This window comes from Struthio camelus, chromosome 13 (assembly GCF_040807025.1).
Source record: "Struthio camelus isolate bStrCam1 chromosome 13, bStrCam1.hap1, whole genome shotgun sequence".
NCBI classification, from domain to species: domain Eukaryota; kingdom Metazoa; phylum Chordata; class Aves; order Struthioniformes; family Struthionidae; genus Struthio; species Struthio camelus.
Window position 1 is genome coordinate 10,990,753 of NC_090954.1, and position 23,086 is coordinate 11,013,838.

Below are 23,086 nucleotides of genomic sequence, written 5' to 3' on the forward strand. Positions count from 1 at the left end.
TCCTGGAAGGTGATTGAGGGTGCAGCTCTGCAGCAGCTTAAAGAAGATCTAAAGGGGGAGGAAGGATGGAGAATAAGCATCGTTCAGCTCCTCATTCTCTGCCACACAGAGCAGTCTGTGACCTGTCACGCACTGGAAGATATGTGTTGTCTTTCAGATGCCAAGATAGGGGAATGGACAGAGCTCTCAGCTGTGGTGCAAAAAAGCAGCCCTGAGAGTGATGGTTCACAGAATTCACCCCCTTCTCGCCACCCTGAGCTGCTGTTCATATCCTCATCTTCCTGGCACGACCACCAAGGTATAAAGCTAAGAACGTACATGGTGTAGACACAGTGGTGCACTGGCCTACCCACAGGTGGACATGACAGGGGATTCAGTCATTTAAGTCCGGAGACCAAGGCATGAGGCTTTCACAGGTCTGCACTGGAGAGTGGTGGCTCAAGGATTCAGAGAGGTCTTGGGAGATACCCTGTGAAGAAAGGCTGTCTTGAGTGTCAAGGCCTGGGCAGGAGCTCCAAGGTGGATGGGATATCTAAAGAATGAACCACAAGAAGGATTCACATAGTACTCACTGTAGTTGCCCGCACCTATCTCAGGTCAGATCCTTTGAGGCCATGTTGGCCTTTAACAGCTTCCCCTAGCTGGACTGGGAGTTACTAAGGCTTCCAGCTAGAATGAGAGAAGAGCTCTTGCAAGTGTATGAGGTCCATTCTCCTGCTAACAGAGGGAACATGGCCCGTGGTTTCATCAGAGACATTTGCCTACAATGGCTGGGCCAGGCCTGGGGGTAGGTGTGTCTGCTTGAATACATGAGCATATCTTCTTTAAAAGAGATGCAGAGCCACCCTGACTGGTTAGGCTGGCTTTTCTCTGTATTTCTGACAAATACTTTGTATTCCAAAGCAATAGACCAGCAATAGCACCCGGAGCAAAGAGTCATTCCTCACTGCTTCTCTCTGCTCACGCCTAGCTGCCCAAGCTTGCTCCATCTCCCCTGCATCTGACATCCAAGCTCCTCTCAATGCAGGGGATATGCAGCCAATTCCTGGCATTAGCTGTCAGCTCAAATAGAGGGGGACAGCACAGTGACATCAAAAACGTGTAGATGGGTATTAGCCCTTTACCCAAGTCCTGGCTGTAACTCCTACGCAGAGGAGTGAGTTTTTCTTTTCCAGCAAGGATCCAATTCTTTTGTTGAGGCAACAGGCTCACAATCCCAGTTTTGGAAGGAAAATTGGGAGGCTGTGTTACTTTCTTCCGCAAATCCTCTATTAAACAGCTGCAGTTCTTGCAAAAGATACTTCTTGTCTTTTGCACACATTTGTAAGGCAGAAGGAAACAGAGATGTAGTGTTTAGAAGGTGGGTATACTCCGAAGGAAAGGACCCTCCCTCCCCTGCAGCAGTCTTTTCCCATGGGCTGTATTTCATGCCAGGAAGCACCCACCATGATTTAACTCTTTTCACTTCCAAGAAACAGTCCCCCTCATGGCCTGCTTTAATGACTCCTCCATTAGCAGGGGTGAGAGTGCCTCAAGCAACCCTTTTCTCTTCGTACTGGCAACCCTGGGGAGTCTCTGACGACTCTCGGCAGAAGGAAATGCAATGTCAACTGCCAGAGACCAGGGAGCAGACAAGAAAGATAGGTGTTTAAACAAAAAAGCAAATACAAGTGTATTTGCAACTGTAGTGGGTAAGCAAGAGGGGAAAGTGCTAGAGTGAATGACTGAATCAGCCATATTTCTCATGCTGAAGGCCTGATACCATCAAAAGCAATGCTAATAAATATTGAATCTCTTGTGCGTGCTCCCATTTCTGCTTCTGCATAGGCAAAGGTGCTCACCTGACTCCCCGCTGCACGAGCTAGTTGAGCCCACTGAGATGGCAGAAAACTAACCCTACAAAAAGAGAAGAAGAGGGATTAGTTTCTGCTAAGCTGAGCTCTGTGAATCAATTCATGATGGGAGCCGATAAACGCTAGCGTGAAATGAATGCATAACCAGGAGTTCGGCCAGCCTCAGCCGAGGTACTGTGGAACTATGTCGCAAGTGATCCTTACTTTTCCAACAGACTTGTACCTCTACCTGCCTGAGCACTCACAAGGGAGGAATTGAGAACATATGGCCAGTGCCTGGGATAGGAGAGCAAAACCAGCCCTCTTGGCATCTTGCAGATTTAGAACAGTTTAAGACGATTCTAAAACCGTTCCCCAAGTGTTACTTTACAGGAAGTATTCCTCCATATACAAGAGTCCTCCATAAAGATCAGGGATACAGGGGTTAAAGAACTATACAAACACACAACCCAACCTCACCGGGGAGCTAAGCAGCCACTTAAACCCATGCAAAGCTTTTAACATAAAGACAAAGAAATGAAGGAGGATAACCCAGACTTCAAGTAAGAGGAACAAAGCTGCTCATCCTTTCTGCAGAGCATTAAAGTTGATTGCCTAACAGGAATCCAACCTAGACAGTTTATTTTTCAAAACAGTTGGCAGCTGGAACCATTACGCAACTGGGTTTGAGACGCAGACTTGTTGAAAGAGGGAACCTTGCACTAAACTGCTCACATGAAACCTTCAGCATCTTTCATCATTGGCATTTTTAACAAAAAAACACCTCATGCCTTTTAAGATATTTTTTCAAAGCTTTTTGTCAAAAAAGAATATTTTCTGCACATCTCTACAACGGTGTTGATTATCTAGGCATCGAAGAGACAAAAATATTGATAATGTCTTCATCAGCATGCTGGTTAAAAAATTGAAAAAGAATATTTGGAGGGAAGTCTAAGAAACAGAAAACATATTTTCAAACTCTGAAGTGAAGGCCTTGAAAAGCTAGACTTTTTTCCACAAAAATATTTTTATTAGATGATATAATATAGTGCAACAGTCAGCCTTTCAGAGTTTGGGATCAGATCCCACTCTTATCTGTATCAGCATAAATAAGGAATATAGCTAAGCTATATTGGTATGTATGAAAAACCACTACCTGGCCTTTGTACTTTATGAACTATTGAAATTTTGTCTGGAACTAAAGCACAACAGTATCACTGTTGTTGAAAATTGATCTTATTTGATATTATAATGAGGCTGTGATTTTTTTCAGATGATTATTTTATGCAGCACTGAAGGATTACAGTCAGAGTGAGATCTTATTTATAGTTTCCAATAACTTATGCTAAAATTTAACACAGTACTTACAGATTTCGGCTGTGATATCTATCTGAATACCAAAGACAGTTGTAAGGACTGACGCTATTACAGTGCATAGAAAATGAATCTGGAATGATGAGGCCCTTCAGATAAATTATCATATGGCATTTTAAAATAGCCTTCATTTATCTTTTTTGGATCATCTTAATTGTTTTGTCATCTTCATTGGGTAAAAGGGGCTGTAGAGAAGTCGGCTTGAGGGATTACATGAACTTGTACCAAAGAACCTCCAAACACCTGGAGTTTCTCCATCCTTTAACCTTTTCCTTGTCACAGTAACTCTGTCCCTGCAAACATATAGGGCCACTTTAGGTCCCATTAGTGATGCATCTGGAAAACAAGAGATGCCAATAGCATTCCTACATAACCACTACTTGAAGGGTTCACCTAAAATTTTTGTGTTTTCTAACACAAAATTTCTAAATCTAGAAGAGAAAAGTAAATAAATAAGTAAATAAGCATCTGGAGAAGGACCAGACAAATAGTTCCTTATTGGCAGCAATTTGCAAATACAGAATTGACCTGATATGCCTCTTAAGGACTGAAATTTAGCCACTGGCAAAAGTCCTATGCAAACATCTTATTAGAGGCAGGGCTACCACTCCTGTCTAACATCAGGGATACTGTGTTATATCTAATTCTTACTCTACTGGAGATTCATCAGCAGTCACTTTCTTAAAATAGAAAAGATGCATGAGGTTCCTTTTAAAGAATTCCAGTTATGGTAATGATGATGATGATGAATGGATGAAATCCGCACTTTTCTATCATTCGTAGGTAAAACTTTCATTAGGTTATACTCTACAGGTGTACTCCACCATGTGTCTGGCTCAGGGAAAAGTAAACATTCCCATTTCATCTATTTATCTCAGACAGTGATGAACATGTGAGAATAGACCATCCTTACTGTTTTTACTGGGGCTACCCAGAGCTGGCTAAAGATTGTGGGCTTTTAATAACCTGAGGAAATAAGCATAATCCATTCTCCTTTTAAAAAGATGCATTGTGAGCCTCATCTCAGCTTCTTAATAGTAGTCTCACTGAGTTTTAGTAAAGCCAATCTCTGAAATTTCTACAAATACAAATGTCATACAAAGCTGAAAATCATAATTATTGACATACTTCATCAGTAACAGTAATTGAACAACAAACTCAGTAGGCCTCCCTTAAATGGTTTAATGGCTTATTATGTCTCCAGGCTGCCAATCTATCTCCTTCTCTCTCCATACTTCAGTCACTTTTATGTTTGTAGTCCACATATAACATATTGCATATTTTTTCTCTTTATAGTGTCTTTCTTTTGACAAGTCACACAGCCAGCGGGAACATGCTGTAAATGAGATATGGCATTGCAGTGTGGCCATCCTAGGAACACATATTCAATAAATATGCAAACCAGTTCAAGCACATCTTTCTTCAGGTGGGAAAAGGTGGGGAATATGGTCAAGTATCACTTCAAATGATCTTAGTGAAAAACAATAACACTTTAAGGAAACAGAAAAAAAGAAGAAAGCAACTAAAATTAACATTCTTTTCCTTAGAAGCACACAAGGACCTCACCTTCAAAATGCAACAGACTGGGACTGATTTGAGAATAATTACATACACATTACACAAAATGTTGTATCTCCGTGTTTGGGAAAACCATGTAAAGCCAGAACAGCCCCACTGACCTCAAGACTGCCCTGGCATAACTGTGATCAGATCCTCCCTCAGTGGGACTGCAGAGGAAGAAATTCTTTGCCAGTAACCTTTGCTGATGTTCATTTCTCAGTTAACAGATCAGATTCTGCTATCTTCCTATTGGCTGCAGCTATAAACGAAAGGCAGAGTTTGTGCTCCAGAGTTTAATGAAGGCCTCAGAGGAACTTAGCAGAATAACAGATTCAGAAAGCAGAAAACTTGCTAATGCTGCGGTGGAGTCGGAGGGCCCAATTCTACTTTCAGTTACATCCATGTAAATGCAGAGAAAGCTCCACTCAGATAAATGGAATTAGTCCACGTTTTATTGGGATAAATAAGCCAACTCTTGACAAGTCATCCACCAAGTTGCCACTCAGAAGATTTATTCTCCTTGATATTTAAATAAATGCATAATAACCATGCACCATCAGCACAATTGGGAACTGAGGGCAGTGTGGCAGATAACTAGCTCCCTCTTTTCCTTGCCACACAGAGGGTCAAGGAAGCCACTGGTGAGGACCAAGCTGCAAGGAGACATTCCAATTCACTGTGGCTCTGCTCCTAATCTGCTTTATAATTTTAGAAGAAGCTTTTTCCCTCTCTGTACCTCTACCTCCTCTTTCATCATGCTTAGGTAGACTGTCAGTTCTTCAGCATAATAAGATTGGGGACTCAGTTTTGATTGTGACCCTCCAAAACAACCTAAAAATAAGGCCATGTTAAAACGGAGAGAGGCTTTTATTCCTGAAAATCTCTAAGCAATGACACAAGGCTTGGAGTGCATTTCAGCAATTAACACCACAGATCCACCAAGTCTTTAAGCCAGCATAAACCAGCACTACTGCTAAAGGAAATGGCCTTTCCTTCCCCTCACCCCCAGCCCACATTCCTCCTCTCTCCCTCTGTTACTCCCTGCCTTGCGCCAGCACAAGTGTTCTTGTGGCCCTTCAGTGAACCAGATCAGGGAACTTATCCAGGTTAAAACTAACCTGGGGAAAAGGAAATTGTTTACTTTTAACCTGGCAGAGTTCCCTGGCCTGGTTCGCTGCACAACCGTGTGTGTGCTGGTGCCAGATTAGGGAAAGGAGCAGCCACGGGCCAGGAAGGAGGAGGCAGAGGAATGGGAACGGTGGACCTCCCTCTGAAAGAGGCTGCTCCAGGGCTGGCTTATGCCAGCTTAAAGTGTTTGTAGAAATGCGGCACAGATTTAAAATCTCTCTCTTCAAAGGAATATTTGTCTTCAAAGAATTAATGCTTCCCAGGATATTCCAGCCTTAGGCCATCTGTGGAGCACTGCTTCTCCGTCTATCCCCCCTGCCCCAATATACTGGCATGGAATTAAAGTCCTGGGAAACATGAAAGTGACAGGCCTGGGGATTTTGTGACAAATGCAAAAATGTTCTTATTTGTCAAACCATTAGAAAAGGGGCACAGCTGTTTTGAGAGCCTCAACCTCATGCCAAGTATGCTCAGGCCTGCTGACGGCTGCATGCTCTGGCAACTCCCATTGAGTTCCTTTCTGCATATCCGTGACAGGTGCTCAGACAAGCACAGTGGACTCCGACTTGTCCAGAGGCAGATTATTCAGGCTGCACGTTACTTGAGCCACAGATATTGGTTGAAGTGCAGGGCTGTATGCATGTGGCTCCAGCACTTCCCAGGACAGCTGGGGCTCCAGCACTGCAGCTGCATTGGCCCAACATGGAGCCTGAATGAACAAGCCTCTCCAGACATGAGTCAGCTCCTGTGGGGCCAAGTGAGGCAGCTCTGTGCTGTGTGACTGCAACCCACGATGCTGACTCTGGGTGGCGACAGCCCAGACCACGCCTAGGCTCAGTGGTGGCCCTGGAATTGGAGGCAATAGCTGCAATCACAGAGGTGGAAGAAAGCAAAAATAAGTTGCAGCCTTCACTTGTCAGGGCTGGTAATGGGGAGGAGGAACAAGGAGCAACCTTGGAGATGGGGAGGAAGAAAAGAGGAAGCAGAACTTGGTGAGTCAAGCCATGAGGCTCCTGGGTGACAACATGCGTCTCTGTAGCACTGTTTCAGGACATATATTTTGTAGGTTCTTTCACTAACCCCATTTACCTTAGGAAAGCTACGTAAAAGCCAAAGCAGACAACTAGGCTTTGGGTCGGATAGCCTAGGCCCGCTCTACTAGAAGCAAGGGCAAGGCTGATATGAATCAGTCAGGCTTACCGGCTTTGCACCAAGCTGACTGGTGCTCAAATCTCACAGCACAGTGTTCCAGACGTTCAGTTAATAGCTAAACCCGAAGCATTTCATTTTGACTAATCGTCCAAAGTTCAGGGCTGATTCCAATGTCTTTGGTCAGCAAATCTGGCTAGAAATGTCATGCGATTTGGCCTCCACCAGATTCCCAGAAATTCCTGGGCTGGAAATACGACAAGGATTAGGCAGAAGTTAAATCTTTCTCTTAGTGTATCTAGATATATTTGTCCCTGCTCAGTAGAGCAAGCACGTTTGATTTCTCTATTTGCCCATCAGTTTAAGGCTTTCATGTTACTGCTGCCAACTTTTAGCTACTTTAATGCCTGACAAATCTGTCCTCTTCTTCTGCACCATGTTATGTTTGCTGGGAGCATTGATTAACCCTTTACTGTCCTCACTCTTCCAAGAGCAATCTACACTTTATGCCTTTAGGAGGAGCGGCTGAACAAGCCAGATAGAGCAATGTTTGAGAATGGGGCTGAGTGCTAAAAATAATCAGTTCTAATGCTGGCTGGTTTCCTCATCATTCTCTGACCTTTGGTCAGACTCTGCTACTTTCACTCATTCTCAAAATAAGTAAGTTGTTCTTATCTCCAGGGCTTGTACTTTCATAGTGCTCCACAGGGTGAGATGAGTGCTAAGCACTTGGTATAGGCAGAATGCATACAAAGTGAGAGACACTGTCATAAGTGCTACTCTAATCAGAGTGTGCAGATGCAGGGAGGGAAGCGAAGCAGAAACTGAGAAAGGTTATGTTATGACTTAAGCCAGGGACCTTCTCCACCTAGCTGTGCTGGTGTGAGACCCTGACCCCAGCTGTGTGACGCTGACCTGCTTACCAGAGTTCACCACCTTCCCCTCTCTAGAGCTGCTGATGGAACAGGCTCATGAGAGTGTGTTTTAATTTGCTTCCTGCAAAATTATCCATATCAGCTCATAAAAATGACTGCAATTCATTCACTCATCCATCCATCCAAGTGATATTGCCTGAATTCAGGACCACTCACGTGGGATGTTTCACTGGCAGACTGGCTGGGGCAGTAACCTCTGGCAATGTAGGTGATGATGACCTGCTGGGAATAGCATCATCTTCCACCAGCACAGCTGGATCTATCCACAGCTGTGTAAACTTTGACTAGCTAAATCCAGCTAGTCAAAAACAGACTCTCAAATCAATCCCAGGCTCCTTGAGCTGAGCTCCAGTTGGGTGAAGTCTCCTCTATGTCACACAATCCTTCAGCTGCTGGGAAGAGCTCCAACAGTTAAAAACTACTGAACATGCAAGGGGGAAGGAGGGGACATTAGGCCCTGTAAAGCCTCATATCTCAGTGTTCCCTCTGCAAAATGGAACTAACACCTCCCACAGGACAATTTGAGTAGAAAACATTAAAACTGTTGCAGTGCTTTAGAGATCTAATACGGTCAAGAAACAGTGAGTAAGACTGATAAATCCAGAGGCCCACACACAGCTCAAAGGCAAAGCAGAACTCTCAGGACAGGAGATTCAAATGGCAATATACAAGTAACATTATTAAACTCTCCCTTAGCCTCTCCAGCAGTGGCTCCTTTAAGACCTCTGGGTAAGAGAGCTACTCTTTTCAGCTACAGGTAAGCAAGTTTGTAAAATATTAATCACGTCACATGCACGTCAGATTTTTTCCCCTGTGTACAGTTAACTAATGTCTTTGCAGTTGTCAGTCAATGTGCTGGGATGTGCAGTTCAAACAGCAGAGCTGAGAGAGAGAGATGGTTCACTGAAGTGCTTCTTTCTACATGTGCACGTACGTGCCCACAATTACACGCACAAACATAGATTCCACTATGTGACTAGATCAGCAAATAAACACTCTTTCAAGGAAGGAAGGAAGGAAGGAAGGATGGAAGGACGGAAGATAGATAGATAGATTCAGGACAGAAAAAGCACAGGGAATTAAAACTATCTGGGCAGGTTTTCCCAGCCGTCAGCTAACTTTTCCTTACTCATTAAAGGAGGGAGTGGATGAAAAGAAAGGAAAAGAAAAGAATACATGAAACATTCCAAGTCTGATGTTTAAGAGGCATTTTCAGATGGAGGGTTATAGACCCCTTGCAAGGCAGGAGAAATAGTTCTGTAGCCTGCCAATCAAGACAGACAAAAAGTCAGGTAGAGCGCGAATTAGTTATCATCACCAAGAGGGAAAGACACGAAGATAAACTAGAGCCCTTGCCTTCTCTACACTGTGAACACACTTCGGTCAGTCTTCTTGGAGTCACTAGAAATACGTTCATTCTTTTCAAGGGGTACCGAATCAGATTAACAATGAAAGGAAATGTAGAGATGGAAAGGAGCATGAACCACTCCAAGTAAAATTCATCTACAGCATACTTAGGGACATCTGAAATTCCAGAGCCTGAAGGAGCAGGGTCATTTAATGAGAACTGGCTTTTTCATGACAGTATTCACCCATTATTAGGTCGAAGATGATTTCCTTTTATTCAGAAAATTAAAAAGGATCTAAGAAAAATGTTGATGAAAAGAAAAAAAAAATTGTTACTGAAATATTTTCCACTGGAAAAAAGGAACAGAGCCATTTGCCTGCTGGCTGTTGTGCTGTTCACTCATCCCACTAACTCTCCACATCTCACCTGATGCCTCTTCCCTTCTACTGGAGACTGGCCTCCCACATAGCCGTGCAACTCAACCCCCTGCCTGAGATCATGTGGAGAAAAACACAGACTTTCCAGTCTGCCCCAGCTCCCCAGGTACTTTGGCACATTTTCACTGACTTCTTCTCTTGTAGAAGAACTCAGAACTGGAAAAACCAGAGATATTTGAGGTTAGAACGAAGCATGTCAGCAAAGCTAAGCGGAAAGGAATCTTGCGCAACCTCTATGTACTCTGTGCCAGGAAGCAGTTAGTTCTAATACCCCTACAGTTTATTAGCATCAAATAGACTTGCAAGAGAGAGAGAGAAAAAAGCAGCTTGCTGTTCTTATCCCTGCAGATCAATTGGCTCCTCTACTTCCACATCACCTCTCCTCTCTGTAATGATGTATTCCCCTTGCACCTAAATGCCATTGCCTCTGGCAAGGGTGTCCCTTTCACATGAGGAATTATACTGCTAAATTGCCTTTAGCTGGGAAAACCTAGCCTTCTGCTGGGTCTGCAGAGCTCCTTTCACATTCATCCCATCATCCTCTCAAGTGCAGCTGGTGTGTTTCTCAAGAGCCAGACTGGGCTGATCCCATTCTCTGGAAAAGGACACACATTGTTGCTCAGCAGTGGGTGTGTTGGGAAGAAATTCTAGTTGTGGCAAGATTTCAGCAGGCAGTTGTACTCTGCAGTAAAATCAGTTGGCTGCAGCCAAGCTTTATGTGAGTTCCTTGTGACTTTTCAGACAATCAGTCCCCAGTGCTGACTGCACCTAGGCACATGCCCGTTATAACCACTCTCTCTGTGTCATGAAAACAGTGATATAGTAAAAAGCAACATTTGTAAAGTATTTTCAAACACTCTGAAGTTCCAACTCACTTTCCCATAGAAGAACTTACTATCTCTTCTAGCAGTCCTCAGATTTCCTCCCTGTCCACTGTATGCACTCAATGAGACATGACAAATAGTTCATAATCACGCGCTTAAAGATGGTGGCCAGATTCTCAGCCAATTTAAGTCATTGAAAATCCTACCTACTTTGTATAATATCCATTAGTTATGTGTATAAGGCATGTTGGCATCCTGGTCAAGGATCCCACTGACTTAGAGCAAGGTTCTCACCCAGAAATATATGTAACATTTTAAAATAATTTTTGATTGTTATCATTTTCAATGTCAAAATATTCTTAATAAATGCAATGCTGATATTAGCAGCAGGCCCTAGGCATTTTCAAACTCCACCAATTTCAAAAAGCATCTCAAATACCTTGTTCTATTCATACACATTTATGGAAACCCTGAAAATAATCAGCATCTTATTACAGCCCCAGACAAGGTAGAAAATTGTCCCAGCTATTTCCTACCTGAAGCAGTCACTCAGGCCATTTCTTGTGCTGAATTGACTCTCACAACTCTTAAGCATGTAAAGTGAAGTGAGTAAACCAAGTTGGATTTCATGCAGTTTACTTCCTGTGGAAATCAAGCTTTTTGCAGCTTTTGAGCACTTGTATGGACACAGGAGTTTTGGTTATTGTTTTCAGTCCAAGCCGGACAAGGAAAAGGGAAAGGAATAGGCTGTTTAGTTAAACTCTGCATTGCAGCTCTGTGTCTGTGTCCGGGTTGCCTGAGCAGAGGAGGGGAACCAAAGAGTTCGTGTACTGCCCAACGCTGGGAATTCTCTCCAGTTCCAGACTGGACTTAAATCAGTCCGTGCAGAGGGGAGAAGATTCCAATGCTGCTCCTTGCAAGAGGAATGAAATCCTTTCAACTGGCTAGTCACAGCTGGCGGGCACTTACGATTTCTGTTTTCTTTATTACTTTGCTGTGGGTGAGCAGAATTTTCCCTTCACCAGGTCATTTGCATTTTTCACGTAACACACATTAAAATCAAATTGACCGATACACAAAACCCTTGGGAGCTCTCTGGGTTAGTTGCAGCCACAACAGTGATATGAAGACTGTTGCAGTAATTCAGTTATTTCTTCCTGAAACTTCACATCCACTGCACCCATCCATGCTTGGAGGCAGGCAGTTTTTCCCAGTGAAGCTGCCTCTGAGCCTCCATGCCAACATCAACGTTTTAGGAAATGAAACCAAGTATAATAATAATTCTATTCATTAAGGCTAAGGCTTGTAATGGTACTTAGTCATGAAAAGATGCAGCCAGTGGGATTTTCAAATTGCCTAAGTAGATTACACATCTAATTCCCATTGACAGCCAATGGGAATAATTAGGTCCCATACTCCCTCAGGCACTTTTATAAATCCTATTAGGTGTCTCTCAGCATCTCTGGGTGCTGAAACAATACCTTTATAAACTTGGACAAGGGTATGCTCCTATGCTCCAGATGTTGAATTTCAGGGTTTTGGTATAGCAATTCAGCTAATGGAATAAAATCAAAGCCAGATCATCTGACTTATTTTGCAGATCGCAAGAACTGTAGTATGGACTACAAATTAGGTGACTCTTTCCTACCTTTTGGACCTCCCAAGTTAGAGCAGAAGACCTGCTCAGATGTGTTCAGAGGTTGCTCGCTAGTGTTGACTCATTGCTGCTGGAGAAACTCTTTTATAACCAGCTGCCCTTCCCCTCAGCATTGCTGGAACAGAGCACAGCCAGAAAGCTCAAGCCTTGTGGCATTCAGCCAAAACACTAAAGGTGCTTCCTCCTTTATTTTATACTGCCATAAATACAGATGCAGGAGATTACGATAAAGATGCAGTTGACTCGAATCTTGTTGTAGCTGCAGCTGGTTTGCGTGCTTCTGGCTGACACGCACGTGGAATTTGCAGAGTTCTAATCAGACTAAGCCGATTCCCTGGAAGCACAATGGTGCAATTTTTAAAAGGGTACAGCCATGTTTTTTCTAAATCTTTGAGAGTGCATCCTTTACAGAAATGGCTTTGTCACAATGTGAAACTAAGCAGGCCAAAGCGAAAGCAAATATTCTCCTCCTCTGAAAGGCTAGAGTGTGATCACAGTAATACCAGTTGAATCCTACTCCAAGCTAGAGCAGTGCTGGTGACTATTTAGAAAATAATTAATTGAACTTTACATGACATTTAGATGTTTCTTGGCTCAAATACCAGTCTATTCCTCTGCTGAATTCTAGGGATTCTGCAAACAATGAAAAATATTTGCTTAATGGCAGACTTGCATACAATATTCTTGTTGTGCTGAATCATTGTATCTGTGAAGGCACAATATAAAAAGGATCCTAGGTACAGAAACAACTGCTAGATAGACTCGGAGTGTGATGAAGATGGGTTGTAAATATGGAGCAAATAGAGTGTGTTTTTAGGAAATGTCTTACTGGGGTCATAAGCAGGTTTTTCAGCTCTGCCAGTAGAAACTTCAAAAAAGGTGGGGTTTATTTTGGTGAAATAGTATTGCTCATGTAACTGCTATAAATGTTAAAGGGTCTTTGGCTCTGATTACATCAGAAGTGGAGTAGGCTTGAGAGTGGACTCAAGCTTGCTAGGCCCTATGACCCCTAGCATTTTCCACCTGCATTGCTGGCTATGGACTGAGACCAAAGCACCGGTGTAACGCTTCAGAATAGTCAAGTTCTGGTTACCTGCTGCTGGACAAGAGTTACATCCAATGCCCTACTCATATCCATGTACATGCTATGAATAAAACATGTCCTCTGCTAAGATGCTAAACGGTTTTCTTCAGCTCTCAGGCTAGGATGATGCAGACTTGATTGTTTACAGAGTGCATGATGACTCTAGTCTTGACAGCGGGCTCAAACTTCTGTCAGGGTTACTGTGCAAATAGATGTGCTACATTTTTCCATGAAAATCTGAATGAGAAATGTGTTACTTGGCAGCAAGATAGTATTCCAAGCCCAAATTCTCAATCCAGAAAGAGAAAAGTGGAGAGATTACAAAGGAACCTTAGTTGACACAATGGGAATGAGAAAGGAAGGAAGAAGAAAGAGTAGCTAAGTCCCCAGGACATTTTTCCTTTTACTGAGGGGTGGAAATGGAGATGTCTCTGTGTGCACACGCACGAACATGTGTATAGCCACTGCTGGAACTGGAATTTCACATATCTGAGGGAAACTGCATTCTGAATTGTCATGAAAAACTGGATATAAAATTTACTCTAGAGAACTAAAAACATAATGTCAGACCTATCAAAACAGAGACAGCAGAGAGCTAGATGGCTGGTAAAAGAAGCAAAGGTTTCAGATTTGACCATATAAACGACATGGATTTCTGAAACCCTTGCACCTAATATCACGTTCTTAAAAGCATGTGGCAGTCACTGTTGCTTGTTTTTAGGAAACAACAGTTGCAATCTTTATACAGTTTCACAAAAATATTTTTGTTGTAGAACAAATATAGGTGCAGGTGTATTCTAAAGCAAATGGCTAGGATGCCATTAGTGAGGCTGGCTTTCATTTCTTTCATTTATGAAGCAGAAAACCAAAAATGACCCAGAATGGGTCTTTCACTAAGAAGAATTTATTCATGATCATAACTGTGGCTCTGTTGAAATCAAGAAGATGGCAAATAAAAAGTACACAGATTCTGTAAAAGATAATGTAATCTTAAAAGGAGAGAGAGGGCACCTAAGAAATACTGGTATGGGAAGATAAACTCAGAGCAGCAGCGGCATGCCAGACACCTCCTCACTCAAAATGGAGTGACTCGGAGCTTGCAAGCTTCTTACTTAATGGAGCCTTAACTGGTACTCTCTGGTCTAAACCATTTAACACAATCTTTTTAGCATCAAATAGCTCCTACTGCTAGTTTCATAAAAATATCTCCCAATACAAAAGCATCCTTCATATGTAATTAATACAAACTGTAGCTGTAAAAGCTAAGTCAGACTTCTACTCGGAAAGGTTTCAGAAATTCCTTTGAGTGGCTTGTGCAGGATGCACCTGTACTCGAAAACAGCTCAGAATAGCTCAGCATTTCTAACCAGCTAGTCAAGGAGCCAAGCAGGTTTGTAGGGAAGTACACATCACTTCAAGCAGGTGCTCAGTGGCAAAAAGCTAAATAGTTTTTGAAAGATCTGGTTACTAAACAGTTCCCTTTTATTGGCCAGGTGCTTTCTCCATGGATGGATTCACTGGATGTGCAACTATAACTGAGTTTCATCCCATGGGTGAGGTCCATTTGGCGACGTAAGTGCAGTCACTTGTCAGGATGGATTTTTCCACAAATGTACATTTTTCAAGTTTGCATGCCTTTTGTCAATAACTCGGCTCTCCAAGGGACAGCATGTCAACTTCCTACACTCTTACATTTGACTGGTACTGAAAATTTGTCTGTTATGGTTCTCTGAAGCCTGCTTGATGAGGAAGGCTTTTTGACAACCCTTGCCTCTCCAGAGCTCTTACCTCTTTGTTTTTGTTGTGGTCTTTCCTCTTCCCAAAAGAAACCTTTTATTCAGGCTAGCAGCATTTATATTCTCTTTTCCCTTTCCCAGTCTTCTGAAGTAGTGAGCAGTTCAGCAGTCAAACTGTTCATCAGTCCAAACTGGTGAACTCTAATGAATAAGCACCTCAAAGCTGAAGGGGTATTAACGTTTTCTCTCTGAACTCAGCCCTCAGAACTTATCCAAAGGTATGCATTAAGCACAAGACACAGGGGGAGCCAGTAAATAGAAGCCACACCAGTGGAAACAACAGAAGAATTGAAACTATTACAAATGAAGAAAGCAGTAGAGCAACTGGTAGAAAAGTAACCAGGCCACAACATTATGGTCTTGTGCAACATACTTGTGTTACTGGGTGGCTCTGCTTGAAAGGCAAAATTTTTGATCCATCTGGCAATTACTCCAGAAGGAGGAGACAGGCAGCTGTACATGAGCATCATTTTGCTCCCAAAGCTTTCCTCAAGATCAGAGAAAGAATAGATGGGATTTCTAACTTTCTTTGCTGGAGTACGAGAATTGAAGGACTCATTCATGATAAATTAAATGTTGAATGTATCTCACTGAAGAACTTAGGAACTGGGGATTATCAGTCCTTTTAATTCACTATTTTGTACCTGATGGTGGCCAATAACAAATAATCCTGAGAAAGGAAATGCGTACTTAATGATAGTGTTATAAGGTTATTCACCTCTTCAAGAAAATGTGCACTTAACTCCCAGTGGATCAAGTCTCGTTCTCGTAGACAATGCTTGAAATATATACTGTTGGTTTATGCTACTTTTTCCTGTCTGACATTCCTTCCAACTTGGACAACAAACGCAGCCTCATCAGTTTCACCTTTGAGATAGATTTTGCTCTTTCAAGGTTTCTTTTAATTCATTAAAACGTTTGTGTTCACCTCAGTAGCCTTTTTTGTTGATATGGTTCTTGTTGTTTGCTTTTGTAAAATACTAATAGTCAACAGCAGCTTTTAAAGCCTTCCTTCTGTAAGCAACATAAACCAAAAGAACCTAATTCTAAGCAATTGAACTAGAAAAGGAGGAGGATGAGGGAAGCATGAAAGGAAAAGTTGCTGAAGCACCATTACGTCTCTCAAATGGAAGTTACTCAGATGGCAACCCGTTGTTCCAGGACTTGGATTTGCAGTTTTCCTGGTGATGAATATAAATTATTGTGTTACCTGACAGAGAGAAAAGAAACTCACTAAACAGCTTGTTTCTCTTCTTTTCTTCTTTTTTTTTTTTTTCCTTTTGCATGTACAAAAATCAGCAGCACTTTCCTTCATTCTTTTGTTTTCCTTGGAACATAATTTAATTGAAAACTGTGAAGGGTAAAAAAAAAAAGCGTTTTAAAGCATTCTTTCTCCCTCTTTGGGATACAGAGCTAGTCTCTCTGACTAAAACTGGCTGGATAAGTACAGGCTGGAGATTCCTAACTTGTCAGTCTGTGGAAATGTTTCCACTAGTGTTTCGATTCAAGTCCAGCTAATCATTCTGAGAAAGGAATTCAAAGGCCATCTTTAGAAGTGTTGCCATGGCAGTTTTCATTTCCAGCCAGAAAAAAAGAGAATAATTGTTGGCCATTCAAATATTATTTTTATTTCTCCCTGTTTTGTTTGTTTGTTCACTTGCATCCATGAAAATCTGTATGTCTAACCTTCAAGGGAAAAAGTTGCAGTGGTTTCATGGACCACGTTTTAATGGCTTATCAAATATTAGTTGCTCTGGAGCACAGCTTAAAGATGATACTGATTTGCTATTTCTTTTACCTGTGTAGGGGCTATTTGGTAGTGTTAAGGGGGCAGTGGGACTATAGCTCTGTCCTCTGGTTGTCCACGGCTGATGGAAAGCCCTAACAGGGCTTTATCTGATAGGGCATTTAAGATAGTTGTGATACTTGTTATTATGAAGGACAATAGTCAGACCTAAGAGAAACAAGGCCTTCAGTGAGCAGCTGAATGAAGGAAATCTGTTCTCCTACAGTTTTGTGTCTTGTGGTTGGACTCTCCTACGCTTAAGTATGTACAAACTCCCTCAGAAGCTGGAACATTCCTAATTGTGCTTTCTCAAGTGGATTCATTGCTGTCTAATTGAACTCCTAATTCAGCCATTCCCAGGAGAGAGGCATTCATACGGTCTCCTTCTCTATATAACTATGTATTTTCCCAGAACGTATAACATCATATACTTAAGCCTGCTACCCCTCTGTCTAACCAAATGTGGTTGAAATTGGCCAATGAGCCCAACAGTAATTACAAGGAGACTGAGAGACACAAACACATAGATGGCAAGATCTCATAAGCTTTGTGTCCTCAGGAAATTAGGCAAACAAGACCTTTCTGGCTTGGGATCTAGCACAAAGCAGAGTGACTTGGACTATACTCAAACAGACAACGCAACAAATGGAAACATTTACTGGCTGCAGCCATACCCAAGAATGCTGACCTCACCAGTCTGGCATGTGCTTCTAGTTCAGCCCTGTTCTGCCTCCAGTTTTCTAACTCTGGCCACTGTCACAGGAATTTTGAAACTTGAAATGGAGACTCTTAACCAAGACAAACCTGTCAAGGGCTGACTGTTACAAAAAGCAGACAGCAGCCTGCCATTTCCTCCTCCTTCTGTGCAGTTCAAATGCTAGTAAGAGTTGGATTTTTGTCACTGGACTAAAGAACTTCCTGGAAGGGCTGGATAGCAGCAAATAGCAGCAATGATCTAGGCTCTAGATTCTTAGAATACACTGGAGCTAAAGAAAAAGACTGAGGAATGAGGAGATGAATTGCTTTAAGGAGGATCATGGGTGATTCATCTGAGGGAAGCATATTATATTCTGAGAACGAGTTCTTGAAAACAAACTCCTGAATTCCCCTTGGAAAGTACCACAGCCAAGTAAAGGAGATGTCGAGGGGCATGAAAGAAATAGTTGTGACAACAGCCAGAGGGTTTTCCCCTATATTTCGCGCTTCCAGGGAAAGTGTGCTCCCACTGGAATATATATTATTAAAATATATTATATATATTTCAAAAATATATTTCCAAAGCCTCCCCAATAAAAGTACTGGATAATGCCACTTCATCAGCATGAAGGAAAGCTCACAACATCTAGTATCAGCCATAAGCTGGCAATCTCCAGACTTCACATTTTCATCCTAACTTGGAACTATGCACACACTGCAAGTTGCTAGTGCAGGAGAAACAAAAAAAAACCCAAGTAACTCCTTAAGAAGTGGGACTAATGACGCCTGCTTCCCTGGAGACATGTGTCTCTCAGTTGATTGGTTTAATAATTAAATAATAATATTTTGGCAGCAGGAGTTCACCCCTTCCTAGACATCAGGGAATCCACATCAAAGAGCAACATCATGAATGCCCTAGACACACAAAAAGCCAGAGTTTACTGCTTACTGGACACCGAGGAACCCAGAGAAGACAGCCTTGAGCTCAAATGCTTAACCGCTGAGCTCAAGTTGCGTTTGTCTGTCAGGAACAGTAATAATAACGTCTCTCCTATTCTGTTACCTGTTCTCAAGAAGCCTGTAAGAATGTTGCATAAATTTGTAATGCACTTTGAGAAGTCACCACGTTTGCCTAATCTAGCTGAAATGGTTCTACTGTTTCAATGACTGTGAGGAGATGGGCAGAGTGAAATCCACATGCCCACAATATGGAATCAGCATTCCTTTCTTCAGGCTAGGAAAGGCAACAGCACTAGGGCTGAATGCAGACTGAGGTTAATATTGAGGTTAATACCTGTGGGGACTTCTTGCAAAAAAGTGCTAGTGCTATGTTGGCTGTCTGAGTGGCAAAGTTGCCCTCCCAGCCTCTGAGACAAATCACCACCTCTGTACTGCGCTTCCAGTCTTCTGCAAGCATAATATGCTTTTGCAGTCTTGGCTCTGAAGCTTAAAATAGGATCATTTTCACCTCTTAGAAAACTTTCAAGAAGTTTGCTACCTAGAACATTCCTCTGTAATGAATGAGACGTCCTGGGCATGAAAGTGCTGCTGGTGAAAGGATGTACCACTTCAGAGTAGGAGTGAAAAGACCAGCGTTAGGAGGGATATAGCTGGAACAGTATACATCACTACCAGATTTTCCTTTTTATTCTCCATATACTTATCATAGGGAGCATTCACATCCCCCACTACTGCCTGTACCCCAAGCCGCTCTCCTTGAGCTAAGGAGTGTGAAATGAGCTCAGGTGATGAGTGGTAGAACCTCTGCAAACAGACTGAGGACCATGGAAGTGACTGGAGGGTTTTGCCACTTTTACTTACCAGAAGCAGAATGTTCTGTGGCAGAGCAGGGAGACATTTTCCAAAACAGCCCATCTAGAGACCATTTATAGGAGTGCACGTGTATAAGTTTGCGTGTATGGCATATATTACAGAAATACAGAGATTGGGATTTGGAGAACTGTGATTGTTTAGAAAAGCTTGGGGCACTAACTGGTCTACAAATGGAGAAAATTATTTCAGTGTTTCTTCTGCACTATGAACCAATTCTTAAAACAAATATATTTTAGAAAATTCAGATTTCAGCTCTGTAAGCAGGTAAAAAGTGGAGCTTGATGAACTCAGGAAAACAAATGTTGCTTTAAGTGAAAAGTTTGTCTCAATCTCTGCCACTGCTTCTGTTCCCTGATCCTAATGCGTTTTCTCTTGACTCCTCTTTTTTTTTTTTTCCTTTTAATTGTAAATTAATCACTGATTTGGATATATCTCTGCCGGGCATTAATATGGTTGAGACTGACAACAATATTGCTCTCCAGGCATTTGGAATGTGCAAGACTTTTTGTGCACCAAATGGCCCATATTAACTTCTGGAATATCCAGGTGCAAACTCTATTGCAGTGTTCAAATTAGTTCAATTTCTCTAACAGCTTGTCCTGTAACTGATGGCTCGAATTATAATAAAATACAGTTCCTCTGCATGATATATGTTACAACTACTACCTGTTATGCTGAATATTGCATTGCTTTGAAACTGCATTACCCTCTACCTACACTGATCAGATCTTTCTGTAAAGCAACTACTTATGCACCAGAAAGTTGTCTTCACATCATTCAGAAATTATACATATGCTCATGCACTTTTATCAGCAGCTGACAAAATGGGGATGGCAAAATTACTGTCAGTCATGTTGCATTCAATCTTACATAAAGACTTGCTTTTTACTATACCCTGAAATTGACAATAAATGCCATTCATCTCTCCTTGCCCCATTACTGCATCCAGACATAGCTAGTAATGCTTAAAAGACCTGCACCTTCATCTTAACTGCTTTTACATTCCAGTTTTATTTTTTATCTTTCTTCTGCATATGCTGTTACTTTGCTATGCCTAAAATGCTCTCTCCCTACTCATTCTCTTATTCTGAAATGTATAATTAGAGCAAGTCTTAATTTTTTCTGATGGAAACACAGATTGGTAAAAAACAAATCAATCAAACCCTGAGGGTTCACTGACCTCCAACTGTTTCATTCCAAATGTTAACCATGATGGGAAGAAAGGAAGAGGAAGGGGAGGATTTGCCTCCGGGGCATGTGCACCTGCCAAGCGTGGCCAGAGTCTGGACCCTGGAAACTGCCTTTTGCAGCCCATCAGACCTGCCAACTTATGGCAGGTCTGTTCCAGCGCTCAGGACTCTGGCCTACAGTTGCTCAAAGAAGCCAACACTGACAAGAACATCAATTTCATTGCACCGCAGAAGAATCTGAGGAACTTGCAGATCATCAGAAATATATTTAGAACTTTCATTTTAATCCAATATGGAGTGAAGCCAGATTTCAAAATAACAATAGCAAATCAGAAACTTTGCTTTTTTGCTAGCTCCAGTTGCAATACTTAATTCCTCTTCTTCTTCCCTCCTACTCCTGAAGACCAATGTCCTCAGTCTTTTTGCAAAAAAATGAAGGGCAGATAACAAAAAGCAAGGGTCCTCACCCTGCCTGCTTTGGCAGGGGTTACAATATGAAATTAAGGACCTCCTCATTCCTGGTCCATGATGGAAAGGCACATGGCAGAGGGGACAGTGAGCACAGCAAAACTGGTGCTGAGTTCAGTTAAACACAAAATTACCACAGCCACAAACAGCCACCGTAATTGTTCTGTTGCAAACTAAAATTCCAGCTTGGTGTTCAGTAGCATGCAAAATGGCAAACCGTGTTAAGAATGCTTATGAGGGAAATTGGTAACAAAAGAGAAAATATCATTAGGGTGACCTGTATCTTGAATACTGCATGTAGTGCTAGTTCCTCCCCTTCAGTTTGAAAACAGATACAGTAGAACTAAACAGGTATGGTTAAATATATCGCACAACTTCTGCACAAGGGAAAACTAAGTATAATAAGAGTCTTAGGCACAGTGGAAAGAACAGTATAGTAGCAAATATCATAAGACCTATCCTAAAAATCCAAAACTGTCAAGAAAACGAGCAACACGGAATTATTGTATACTAATTCTCGTAATACTTGAACTAGCAATACTGTTAAGCAGACAGTTTAAAACATATGAAAGAAAGCATTTTTTTACACAACTCATAGCTATGTTGTAGAATTCATTGCCACAAGACGTTGTGTAAGATAAAAAAATAAATGGGTTCAAAAAACAATCAGTTAAATTCATAAAACCATAAAACCATCAAGTGATCTTAAATGCAAAGCTTTAGCACCAATACTCCGGCACCAAATCCCTAAGCCACAGAAAACTGGAAATGAGAAAGCTATACCTGGGGATTGATCCATCCACACTCACCAGCTCTTACATGTTTGGAAGATAGAAACCATGGGGGTACCTACGTAAAAAGATATAACAGGATGTCAGAAAGTGGGCAGGTGATCAGGTGTTTGCTTTTGCACTTTTTCCTGATTAGTTCAAAGAACAACTAATTTTCAGAAGAACTCATTGTAATTTGACCACTAAGGGAAGTCGCAGCTGATCTTTCAAATGCTGTTGTGCCTATTTTGAAAAGACAACTACAATGAAAGATAGAAGTTTACAGATATATGTTGTCTTTAGCCGAAACACATTCATGTATGTTTTCTGTAATTTTCTTAAAATGAAGCACAGGCATTACATTACAACTCTCCCGTACAATTTGCTCTCTGAAGTATGCTGACAAGTGTAATTGTAATAGTGTAATTCTCCTACCACACAAGCAAGAAATATACTTTAAGAATATAATACAGACTAACCATAATATCCAGGCACTCTGTTCATGCCCTGTAACTTGCAAAGAGATAGCGGACTGACTTTCATCTCTTCTGAGAAAAAAATTCCTCAGGACTAGTCATTCAAAATTCATGTTGAAAACAAGTTGATAGATACACAGATAACAAAACTAAATGTATAATGAAACTGTCTCACGATCTTGATTATAAAATCACTTCCTTGGCTTCACTGTTTTCATTATATCCAGGGAGTTGTGATTCCTATTCAATACCCTGCATAAGCAAGCAACATTTGAAGATGGTTTTGCAACCCTTGTTGACAAGCACATTAAAACAGTTACTATTCTCCTGAGGCAGCTTTAATGCATATGAGTCTTCTTTGGCTTTCTCTCAATTGACTTGATCTTTCTTCAGCAGACAAGGTTCCTGCACGTGTTATGCCCAGACGGGCCTCACTACCTTCAACACACTTCACCCTTTCGTGCTTCTTCCTGCTGGGCATCTCTGCTCCTTGCAGCCAGGCCTGCGGAGGCCTCCACAGAGTCTACCCACTGCCCCGGAAGGCTGTTCGTACATCATGGTCAGCAAACAAGAAGTCATAAAGACAGAATTTTAAATGAGTTCCTCGTAATAAAAGTGGGGTATAAAACCATATGCTAGTCAGACGTGACTTTTATGCCTGTGTTTTGTGGTTTAACCAGCCATTTGCATAGACCTCTCTCCCTCTGGTGCCTAAGTTGGCGGTGAGTCAAGAAGCTAACCCG

At 41.9% G+C, this 23,086-nt stretch overlaps 1 long non-coding RNA gene across 2 annotated transcripts; it reads left to right on the top strand.

Annotated features, from left to right (window-relative positions):
* The first annotated feature begins 6,745 nt into the window (after window positions 1–6,745).
* On the top strand, window positions 6,746–22,956 carry LOC138069080 (uncharacterized). Of its 2 annotated transcripts, XR_011143873.1 has the most exons (4): window positions 6,746–6,886; window positions 8,675–8,735; window positions 14,822–14,900; window positions 22,737–22,956. It is a non-coding gene; the product is annotated as an uncharacterized lncRNA (long non-coding RNA). The 2 variants fall into 2 exon arrangements; XR_011143872.1 differs by lacking the exon at window positions 22,737–22,956 and having other exon boundaries at window positions 14,822–16,627.
* The last annotated feature ends 130 nt before the right edge of the window (window positions 22,957–23,086 follow it).